Source organism: Sapajus apella, unplaced genomic scaffold (genome assembly GCF_009761245.1).
Source record: "Sapajus apella isolate SASKATOON/1434 unplaced genomic scaffold, GSC_monkey_1.0 scaffold3, whole genome shotgun sequence".
In the NCBI taxonomy this organism is placed as follows: domain Eukaryota; kingdom Metazoa; phylum Chordata; class Mammalia; order Primates; family Cebidae; genus Sapajus; species Sapajus apella.
In genome coordinates, this window is record NW_022436943.1 from 8,404,896 (window position 1) to 8,417,241 (window position 12,346).

The window sequence follows — 12,346 nt, forward strand, 5'->3', positions numbered from 1 at the left end:
GCTTTTATGTTACAGTGCTCCTCTGACCAAATCTTCAGCCTCCCCAAATTGAATAGAATGTCAGAGAGACAAGGTCTTAAGCATTGTAAAGTAAACATGTCCAGAAAAGAAACAAACTTAGCAATTGAGACATTTAAAAGCTACTTAACTGAGTTTTCTGAATAGTGAATGCCTTTTAGTTAGCATATTGATTAAGATACCAGTTTAATTATTTAGCACAGGAAAGAATAACAATAATTAATACAAAATAAAAGTTTATTCATTTCACTTAAGAATCTAAGCTGGTAGGCAATACATGAGATTATTTAATACCCAAACTGCTATCTTGATGCTCTGCAATTCAGTAATGTTGTCTTTATCTACAAGTCATGGATGTCTCACCCTATTCATATTTTAGCTCCTGAGAAGAAGAGAAAAAAAATGAATGGAAAGTAAACTTCTTAGTTTAAAGAACATGATCCAGAAATAGCATGCATCATTTCTGTTCAAATGTCATTGGCCAGCAGTTAGTTACATGAACATACTAGCAGCAAGAAGGCTGGGAAATCATGAGCTCAGCTAAAATTCTGGGATAATAGTGCTAAAAGAAAGAGGGGAAGAATAGATATTGGAGGCCAACAGCACCCTCTGCACAATGGGAATTTGTGATATGATTCTAGAATGCTCTAATATCATTACATTGACCTTAATCTAGGTAATATATCTGACAACCATTTTCAGTCAAGTTTGGTTCTCAGATTTTAGGATATAAATGGATCATTTTCAGAATTATTTAAATTGAAAGTTTTTAAGCTCCATTTTTGTCTGTCGAGGAATCTGCATTTTCAAAAGACACCAGCAGTGATTCCTTTGCAGTTTTCACAGTCTGGGACTGGTGGCCGCTACTGTGGGCGACCTTGAATAGAATTCAGGAGTGGTTTATAAATTGTACATAATAAAAACCTACCACTTGTGGCATATAAACATGAACTTGGGTTTACATTAGGGAATGGTGACCTGAACTGAAGGAGTTTAGATCACTGTTAAGACTATTTTAATCAAACTTTCTCACACTAGATCTAGAATTCCTTGAGTGTAAAGAGATTATTATATCTGGAAAACTTGACTCATTTACCTCTTCATGCTGTAATAAACACAATATTAATAAACTACTATTTATGTGGTTCTCTAAGTACCATTTTGGGCCTTACTTCATTTGGTCTTTCCAATAAACACGATTTTGCAGGTGAGGTAGTTGAGAGATAAAAATGCCTTGCTCATAGATTCCAAATCCAGATCTTCTTCCTTTCAATGCTAGTGCGTTTTTTTTTTTCACCATGCTACAGTGCATCTCTTTGTTTCCCATCCCAAGTTGAGATCAAAATAGAAACAGCTCAAAATAGAGCAGAAGCAGTGAGCAGAGTGAAGAGTAGACAAATGCATTATAAAAAGCATGAGGCAACAACAGAGAAGGGTCTCAGAAACATTATACTAAGTGGAAGAAGCCAGACACAAAAGACTTTATATTACACCATTCCATTTACATGAAACATCTAGAAAAGTAAAACCTATAGAGACAGAAATAGATTAGTGGTTGCCTAGGGCTAAGGGTAGGAACAGAGATTAACTCTAAACAGGCATGAGGGATCTTACTGGGGAGAAGAAAATTTCTAAAACTGGATTATGATGATGGATGCACAACTCAGTGTGTTTACTAATATTCATTGAATTGTATATTTATGCATGAATTTGATAGGATGTAGATTATAACTCAATAAATTTGTTTTGTAAAAGAATCATGTGTTAATATTAGAAGAATAGATTTTGTTTTCAGTTCTGCCATTTACAACTTGGATTAAATTGAGAAATTAACACAACCTTCCTAAGACCCTAGTATTAGTCAGCGTCCTCAAAGAAACAGAACCAACAGGAGGCTAGATACATAAATGGATCGTTGGATTGACAGACAGATAGATAGACAGATAGATAGATAGATAGATAGATAGATAGATACATAGATACATAGATACATAGATACATAGATAATAGAGAGATATGTATGTATATATATGTGTGTGTGTGTGTGTGTGTGTATATATATATATATATATATATATATATATATATATATGGGGAAAGAGAGAGAGAGAGAAAGCTGGAGACCCAGGAGGGTCAGTGATGTAGTTCTTGCCTGAGTTTAAAGGCCTGAGAAACAGGAGTTTCTCCTGTAACTCTCTCCTACAAGGACAGAGTGTAAATTCCAGTTCAATGGCAGGAGATCAACATCTAGCTCAAGAGATCATGGGGTGGGGGGAGGGAGAGAGAGAGAGAGAGAGCGCACGCACGTGCACAATTTGCCTTTCTCTGAATTTTCTATTCAAGCCCTCAACAGACTGTATGATGTGCATCCATATTAGAGTGGACAATCTGGGCAATCGGCTTTACTCAGCCTATGACTCAAATGCTAATTTTGTCCAGAAGTATCCTTATGAACATACCCAGAAATAACATTTAACCTAATATCTGGGCACCACATGGCTCAGTCAAGTTGATATACAAAATTAACCATCCCCACCCTGAATTCTCCTCTTTAAAATGGGTATAAAATTAGTGTGTACCACATACAGTGTTTTATCTTCTTAGCACATTGGAAGGAACAAAAAGTGCTGGACATCCTCGGCATTAGGTCTGGAAGTTTAAAATCACATATAAAACAACTCATGATAATTCCCATACAATAATGTTGGCTAGGAATAAAACTGTCAGTGAAAGATAATTCAAATGACACTTAAAAATACATTAATGACAATATATGAGGACCATGATGACTGATTGTGACTTCAAGTTCAGTGTTCTACCTATTTATTTACATTAAATCTATAGATATAGATATGTATTTGAATTTGTACATTCCATACCTATATGTATACAAATTCAAATATATATTCCTGAATATATGTGTGTATGAATATATATATGTATGTATGTATGTATTGAAATGTTGATCATATGTTGATTTCCTGCCATTGAACTGGAGTTTACACTCTTATTTTTATAGGACAAGCTTGCAAGGGACTATTGGCTCTTCTGTTTTTCAGGCCTGTGGACTCAAACCAAATACTTGAATATATATATATTTCAAGTATACTTTCCATATATATTTCATATCTCTCTCATATATGTTTACATATACATGTGTCTGCAACATATATTCTGCATTTATTTATTTATCTGCAACATATATTTATTCCATTTATCTGCAACATATATTCTATCTGTGTGTCCATGATGATTTGACGGCAGTATCGAAGCAGGGCTGAAATATATGATGCCTCACGAAGCCTCTTGTTCTTAAATTCTACAAAACAAGAGTAAGTTTGAAGTGCACCTGTCTACTTTGGCTGCCTTCAGATTTGTGAGTGGCATCTAGCATTCCCTTTTACTTCACACATGAAATCTAGAAACCACTCCCCTGTGGGAATGTAGATTTTAAGAATGAATTTCTGTTTTGCCTTATGAACAAGGAGTCATTACAAAGTAATGGCACATGCTGGATGACGTATCTGTGTTGCACCATTTTTTAGTTCACTTCAGAACATTACAGCAGCAACAATGACCAGGAAAACAGCTCTGATTACTAAACACTATTTCCATTAGACCGATGCAAATATGCCACTCCTCTCCTTTCTCTGGAATTACTTCCTGACAAAAGATTATTTAAATTATTTTAAGATGTTTATTTTATCATCTTCTTCCTTCCTCATGTGATTCTTTAGAGTTTAGCTTTAATGCATTATGTGTCTCTGCTGTAAGCCTTTTAATGTCAACTTGTCAAAAACTAATTATATTTTTTTAAGTCAGAAAACACTTGATAGCTGATTTTTTTTGAAAATTATTATTTAAGTCAGCATCCACTTTTCTATCTAACATACAAGGAAATCTGCCATGTATATGTTCAACCTTGTTCAGGTCCAGGATGCACTTATAAAGAATGCAGTGTTGTAATAGGGCAGAGCTGAAATTCCCTCCTGTGTTGCAGCAGTTTGCTGTGCTGTTTAATGCATCCTTAGTAGATTGGCACACTAGTTTCCTGATATAATTTAATGTTAAATAACACTCCTAAGACTGTGTCAGGAAATAAGCTGCATGTAAAATGTCACCTTTGAAGAAAAGAAAACAATTACAGTTATGACATGCAATTTGCATCAACCTCTTTAGAGATAATCAAAGAAAGATAACAGAATACACTAGCCAATAAATGGGCTAGCAGGGAGGAAAAGAGAAGAGCCTTTGCATTTTCATGGTTCCATTTCTCCTTGGCACACCCAAGCCAGTCTTTTTCTGAGTCCACTGGATAAGCATTTGTCATAAGCTTTACTGTACCATGGAGTTATGATTAATATTATAGCTCAAGTATAGCGGGTTGAAAGACCACATTCATTTTCAAAGTCACGTCGCATTGATTAGAATTCACTGCAGGTTATTCAAATAACGATCCTCTCTTTCCCCAGGAGAATCTCTGTCTGATTTTTCTTTATCCTCATTAAAGATCCCAGGTGCAGACAAAGCTTTACGTACTTCTAATTTGCATTATCCTTGGGAAGGAGGTAATTCACATGCCTTCAGTATATAGCACTTGTTTTTGTAGTTTGCTCTTTCCTACCATCTATTTAAATAAATCAAGAAATTTAGCCTTTATAAACCCTCAGACAATAGAAAATGCCAAATTTTATTATCCTTAGTAATGAGCCCATGGATCCCGAACCCTTCATGATAATTCAGATAAAGTGAGGCAGTTTTGTTCAGTTCTTGGCTGCACTTCACTTAAAAAGACAATGATTTTTTTTTCCTTTCTCCGGGGAAAAGGGTTTATTTTAGGAATAAAGAGCAGCACAGAGCAGATTTTGGCCTTACCAGGGCTGATAAGCAAGGTTTCATTATGCAATAAATGTAGTAGTCAGATGATCCTCGGCAGAACTTGATATGTTGTTTGGCTAATTAGATAAATTTCTATGCGAGGACTGATCAATTATTGCCTCTGTTGAGATAATTTATTAGCTACTCTTCCCAATTTAGCATTTTCATAGAATCACATATGGATTTCATTGGCATGAGGTGTGGGCCTCAAAATTATGACAAAGAATTCTGCCTTGGACTATTTTTACCTTTAGTTTTTGTGTAATGAGTTTAGCCTGAAGCAGACTGACAGCATTGTTGACATTTCATTGAGTTTCCATTTCTCAAGAGAGAAGAAATTTTAGCTAATTAAATAATGCTAGAGTGTCTTAGAAACTACAAAAGCAAACGAAACCACACGGCAGTCACACTATATTTGTTAAGACCACTTGTGTATTTCTGAGATGTTTAGAAAATTGAAGTCTGCATAACAAAACTTTTAAAGAGACTCAGAGGCTCAAAATGCTGTGGCTGGCATAATTGGAAAGGTAGGAGAAGAACAACTGAAAGAGAAATTTCATAAAAATAACCTTTGTTCAGGATGTGAATGGGGAGTGAATATGATTGTTTCCCTAGGTATGGTACAGCAGCTTAACGGTTCAGAAAATTGTGTATTGTATGTGTGTTGCATGTGTGTGTTTCACATTAGAAGTCACATGTGTTATTTACAGGATGGAATTGCTATTTCCAGCCCAGGGAATCAGCATTAACTATATATTATGTTTAGGTATTAATGAAAGCTGATCTCTAGCATCCTCTTACATGTTTGGGGGACAAATGGTTGCTGTGATCTGTGAACATGCTCTTGGTAAGTCTCTATACATAACCAATATAAAATAAAATTAAATATTTTACTGGCATTGGCATTAATTTGTTTCTGATAAAAGGATGTGTAATCAGGCCCAGAATCTCTTTGACTCTGAGTGAAATGAAATAGAGTGCACAGTTGGAAAAAAACAAACCCTTTTAATTCAATGAGGAATTATTTAACATGAAATAAAATTTTAATGAAAAATAACTGAAGATTCTACTCAGGTACGTCTTTTCAGTTGAGCTTGACAGAGCATCACTGTGCATTTAATAAAAATATGATTCAATGACAGAGCTGAAAGGCAAGACAGAAATGTTATTATGTCCTCTCAGAGAAATATGCTAAATCATTCTGATGACAAGAGACAATATAGCTGTTGACATTCTGGAGCCATGTTGAGAATCACAGTAAAGTGACATGTGAACCTACCCTGAAAAAATTAAATTTTATAAAGAATATTGCATAATCAAATAGACAACTACTTTGTGTGTATATGTGACTGAATGTGTGTACACATGTGTGCATATGGGTACAATGTGTGCACACATGCACAGGTGGAATGTATGTGTGTGTGTGCGTTTGTGTGTCTTCAATCTTGAGTATCTCAGAGAGGAAGGCATGTAGAATCCAAAGAGATTTATTTCCCCTTTAAGCCTCAGGAAACCTTGGAGATTTCATTGACATTAATTAAGCCCACCCCAGGATCATGGACTTGGTGGGTTTGGTGAACTTTTGTTTTAAAAGGCAAGCTTGCCTGCCAGACGAGTTTTTTCCCAAGCTCTCATTTATTATGGTTTCCAGCAGGGGATCTTGTTTCAAGGGATATGATCAAAGTAAAGGACATTTCTTCTGGGAGATATTTTACATAGATTAAATCTCATTATGCAACTTACTCTTTAGTCTATATTCTTTTTTATAAGCTTCTATTGTATGAACAAATTTAACACAGAAAAGTGTGAATTTATTACATCAGATACACTGAGCTCCAAGGAAGGTAAGGTCCAGTAGAAAAACAGTTTTAGTTTCTCTTACCTACAGTGAATTTCAGCTCACAGAATTTTAGTGGAATCTCAAATAAGGTATACACATACATATATATCATGACTGTGAACTTAATATTTCCATAGTTTTTGCATAATTTCAGTTCCAAATACAAGTGATTTCTTTAAGAATCATGTGATATCTTTTGGTTTTCCTTCCCTGTTTTAAGCCCTTCATTTCATTATTATTTTCATTTTAAAGATAGGCAAGTTATTTTGGTTATATTAAGGAATATGTCACATTACTGATCACAGAAAGTTGTGTTTTCTCATTGAACACTAGGAACTTGGAAATTTGAACTAGTGTCCAGCAAATCTTATACTGGAAAATAGGTATTGAGAATAGATATTGGTTAATTTCATAAAGCTAATTAAAGCTAGCACCAAAATTCACATTTCTGAAGAGTGAACATCCAGTACTAAGCTTTTTCATGCCTAAACATCATTGCTCTTAGTTTAATATCTTTAGAGTCTAAAAAAGACAAAAAAAAATCTGAGTATAAAATCTGCTTTTTCGTAGCCTCAAAATAGGAAAAAATGTGATAAAACACAATGTAAACGTCAGTAGTACTTTCCCAGAACCCTGATATTTAGACAATGAACATTTAGTTTTTCAATTACTTTTTGTAAGAAACTATCCTATATGTGTGTATGGTGAACATGTATTTCAAAATATGTTAAGAACACATGTTCAGTATATAAGTGAAGGGGATGCTATATTTTAATAGTTTTATTGTTATTTGATTGCCAAAGTAAATTACATATTTTCAGATCTAATCTCATGTTTGCTCTTCTGTGATATAGTCAGCCCTACAATTAAAATTGTCAGGGTAAACTGAGAAATTGATTTTTTTTAGCTGGACAAATGGATAAGATGCACAGTCAAGCTTCAGGTTAAATTGTCCTGCTCTTTCTAGCAATTTTCTCCACCATTTGGTCCCTAAAGGTACAATTTCCTTCAGTGGAGTGGAAGTCCTCTCTGTTTCAGTTCTCAGCCTCTCTGCTATGCATTTAATGAAAAACTAACTTATAACACCATTTCCTTTGTAATGTCTGAGGGGATCCTCTTGCATCCTGTCTATATGTTGGGCACTTCACTAGGATGACTGAAAAAAAATCATCTTAAGAAGCCAATGTTGGTCAGTTAAATGGTTAATCAAAACATAGACTTCTTTTTCTTCTTTTCTTTCTTTCTTTTTTTTTTTAACTGATCAATGCAAGTCAAATTCACTGTGTAAGTGGTTAACTCATCTTCAGAACTTGAAACATAATTAAACCAGAAGGAGTCTGTTATGATTAGAGGTGAGAAGCTGGGGCTAGTTAAGCCATAACAAAGAAAATGAATTCACATGAAGCTCTGCACAGAATGCAGTTTTCCTTTTCTGATCATATTATGTAAAATGTATTTCCTAATGCTTTTGAAAAACGAAGCTATTTATATAACAAGTCAAAAAGTATTTTTTATGCAATACGTCTGTTCTTTGTGGATTTCAGACTCTTTACATTCCATTGATTCTATTTTCAGAATTTTTCCCCTCCCTCTCCATGGTTTAATGTCTTTATAGTGACCTTAATAATCTTCAGCAACCTCATTTAGTTCACTACTGAATAAATATTTCTATAGATGACTTTCACATAGCTGAGGAATGTATGCACTACCTAACTTAGATAGTAAGTTCCTAAAATCTATACTATTTATCATGTTGTAATTCTTTGTGGCTATAATAATTTCTATCAAACTTCCACTCTCTAATTAGATTTTATAGCTTTTATGGTATAGCACAGAGAATTATTTTCTCTTGATGTACCTTAATCTTAGATAACATTAAATAAATATCATCAAATTTGAAAAAAATCTTTAAAAGAAAATGCATGTTCAAAATGTGCTTTTTGTCTATTTCATTATGAAGAGACCCTACTTTCATCAAACTATTTTCCCCTCGTTACTTATGTTGCAGTTATTCCAATGTTTCTATCTCATTATCTGTTTGTGTATTAATCAAGATAATGGTGCAAGTAAAGATAACATAGGCAAACACAAAAACAAAATTCACATCATGTAAATTTTGGCCAAATGTGAATAGTGCCATATTCTCTGGTAAGTTAACTTGTGGAAAGTACAATTTATGACACCATCTTAAACTGTCAGTTTAAAATTTTTATCTACTGACAATGCTTCCTTCTATAGCATGGAGAGCTACATACTTCAGCACTGGATCTATTTAACTCTGCATGTTGTTTTTAAAATGAATGAGAGTGACATGCTCTGATCAAGTGTTCCTTTTATATTGCAGCAGACAATGAGGTCCTCCATCAGTGCTTCCTAGAACCCGAGGACAACACAACTGCCATGCAGCCAATGCTTGCCCCGGATGCAAGCCTAGCAGCCTCTAGTATCATGCTAGTCATTCCTCCGCAAAACACTACTGAGAAAGCAGTGGCATATGGGATCTTGAATTTTCCTGTAAAAATGTATTTGTAAGCACTGGATCTAGAGGCCTATTGGTTAATAATTAAGAGGGAGACTGTGTGTGTGTGTGTGTGTGTGTGTGTGTGTGTGTGTGTGTGTGTATTCCAATACATAAGGTGATTTATAAAATATAATAATGTCAAAAAAAAGTCTCATTTAATGCCCTAAGACTTAAGAGAGCTGCAGTCTTTTGCTTTGTTTTTGTTTTGTTTGTGGTTTAACTTAAAAATAGTCTCTTCTAAGCCATTAAGACAAATATGTACAGTAGAGAGAGTCCAGGGCTGTGAGGCAAGAGAACTAAGTTTAACCCTGGCATCTGGCTGGCTAACACTTAACAATTCATTCTACCCTTCAATGGAAGACTAAACTAAGCTGAACATACACTGTTAAGTTTTATTTCAACTATAAAACTATGCCTACTGAATATTTATAGCCAGGTTGGTGCCTACCAAGTAAAGAATGAAGGAATTTGTAAAGGAATTTAGTTCAATATCTTCATGGTTTTAATAATCTGAGCCATTTTCTCACTTCACCACTAAGCTTAGAGAGATTTCAGTTTGCTCTCTGTCTCACCTCCGACAAGGCCTCTTGAAATGTTGGTCAGACCTTCACCAGGAGCAGTCGAGTAGTAATCATTGTAATTAGTAGGACCTAATATTTAAGAACCTGCCCTGTCCTTTCACTGCTTAACATGATCTCTCTATATTAACTAATTTCATCTCCATAACAGTCACAGGATTTATATACATTTATATATTGTAACTAGTCCCATTTTGAAGATGAGCACACTGAGGCACTAAAAGCCTAATACTGTTTCTCCCGTAAATGTGTTTCACTGAGAACCAGCCAATCTGGTTCTCAGTGCAAATCTGATGAACCCAAGCCAGATTCTAGAAAGTGTGCTTATCCTTAGAGTCTAACTTCAGCCACAGTGATTACTGAATTACTGTCTGGATACTGAACAGCTCTATTATAAAGAAATCTTAAAAAAAAAAAATCGTCCCCAGTGACCTAATAAAGAGTACTCTGTGCCCAAAGGCCTACTCTTGGCCATCTTCACCAGCCAACCACACTTCAGGCACTGCCTGAGGGGTGCAAGCCAGGATCCAGTTCCAAGCTGTGCAACTGTGACTTACGAGGTGGAGGATGGGGATGAGAGAGTGTGATAGGGCCTTTGGCAAAGGAGAGAGTTAGTTGTTGGTTACTGAACATGAGCCCCATGTTTCTAAAAGCAGAAACTGTTCTTGTTCTTCTCCTATTATACATTTTTTATTTAGTAGCTAAATAATAAGCAAAGTATTATATAATCATGTATTAGTTACTTATTTCAATTTTTCTACAAAGAGATAAATAAATATTCGTTAAAAATGCAGAGCGTAAATCTTGAAACTGTTATTTGGATGTATCACATCAATGTGTTGGGTGATATGAACCTACTATGTGCAGACATAGGAGTTACAGTGGCGAAGAGAACTTGACTTGGATGGGCCCTGCTGTCTCGGAGCTCAGACAAAGGCCACAACTCCAACAATGATGTTTTACTAATTACTGGGGACAAAGTGTTATGAACATGGCTTGATTACTTATTGCTCTGCTCTCTTCTGAAAAGATAGATTTCATTTTAATAACAGAAAATCCTTCAAAGCGAATGTTACAAAGTAAAAGTCATGTTGGTTTTTAAGCATATGCAACTTAGGACAATGAGTGAAGCATTGAACTGGAACGGGGGTGGGAAACAGGCAAGCATGTGCAGCCCTTTCAGAAGCCACTACACCTCAACATCCAGATGTAACGAAGCCAAGAATTTTCTTTTTGCATTTGACCATTTCCCTTTTAAGAGATATAGGTATATTTAGAAGACACTGAAGCTCAGAGAAGTTAAGTGAGTGGCCTAGTGTCCCCCAGCTAGTTAACTCAGGGAAACAGGATTCGAATCTACGTTTTTGACAGCCACACCAGTTGTTCCCAGTTGACAGGTTGTTTCTGATTGCCCCATCTTTCCATCTGTAAGAGTTACAAGGATTTCTTTTCACTTGGTTTTAGTGTAGGATAACTAAGCAATAATTCTCAATCATACTTTTTAGCTACTAAAAATATATTACCCATATTACGTGTATAAATGTTTAAAAATGCAAGAAAATAATAACTCACAACATACCAGCTACAAATCTCTTGTTAATATTTTCTTATGTATCCTTCCAGTCTACATTCTCTTCTATATATCTTCATATAGATTTTCAAATAAGTAGGTTATCTTTGTTTTGTTTAAAAGCATTTCAAATTGCTCTAGAATGAAGAGAAGTTAACTTTTATATAAAAATAATTTAAAACTATAAATTTAAATCCCTTGGGATAGCTTCAAAATTATCCTAACATTAAATACTACATAAGAGGCCATAGTACACATTCTACAAAGTTTGGTCACATGTGAGTGGCTGAGCAAGTGTGTGTGTGTGTGTGTGTGTGTGTGTGTGTGTGTGTGTGTCTGAAATGTATCTTATTCAACAGACAATATAGTGTAAATATATTTCCATGTCATTAAATAGGTTGTACATTATTTTACGTCCTTGAACAATATTTAATCATACTAACTACCATAATTTATTAGCTTATTCCTCATTTTAAACATTTAGGATGCTTTCAAATTTTTCATTCTCATAAATGACACTTGAAGTAAGGTCTAGATGAACAGTTTATATAGCTAAATGTTTATACATATTCATAATTTTTTCTTGAGCTTAAATTCCAAAAAGTAGAATTTCAGAGTGGAAGGGCATACAGAACTTAGAATATTTAAAAATACTTTATGTACAAATCACCTTTAGAAAAGTTGCATCTTTGTATATCCCACCAGTGATATATACATATAATAGTATATTAAATATATATATTAAATAGAATATATGTATATATTCCCTCACCAGTATTAAATATTATACTATGCTCTCTTCTCCACTTTGGCAATTTTATATGCAAAATGCAACAGATTTCTTTAAATCGGCATTCATTAATTTATAGGGAAGCTAAACTTTTATGATATTTATTGGTCATTTGTATCATTTTGATTATCTTATGTCTATAAGATGCCCT

The 12,346-nt window shown here is 34.5% G+C and overlaps 1 long non-coding RNA gene across 1 annotated transcript; it reads left to right on the plus strand.

Annotated features, from left to right (window-relative positions):
• Positions 1-5,280: 5,280 nt before the first annotated feature.
• LOC116529421 lies at positions 5,281-10,597 on the plus strand. The gene is made up of 3 exons (XR_004259499.1): positions 5,281-5,423; positions 5,663-5,743; positions 9,081-10,597. It is a non-coding gene; the product is annotated as an uncharacterized LOC116529421 (long non-coding RNA).
• Positions 10,598-12,346: the final 1,749 nt, after the last annotated feature.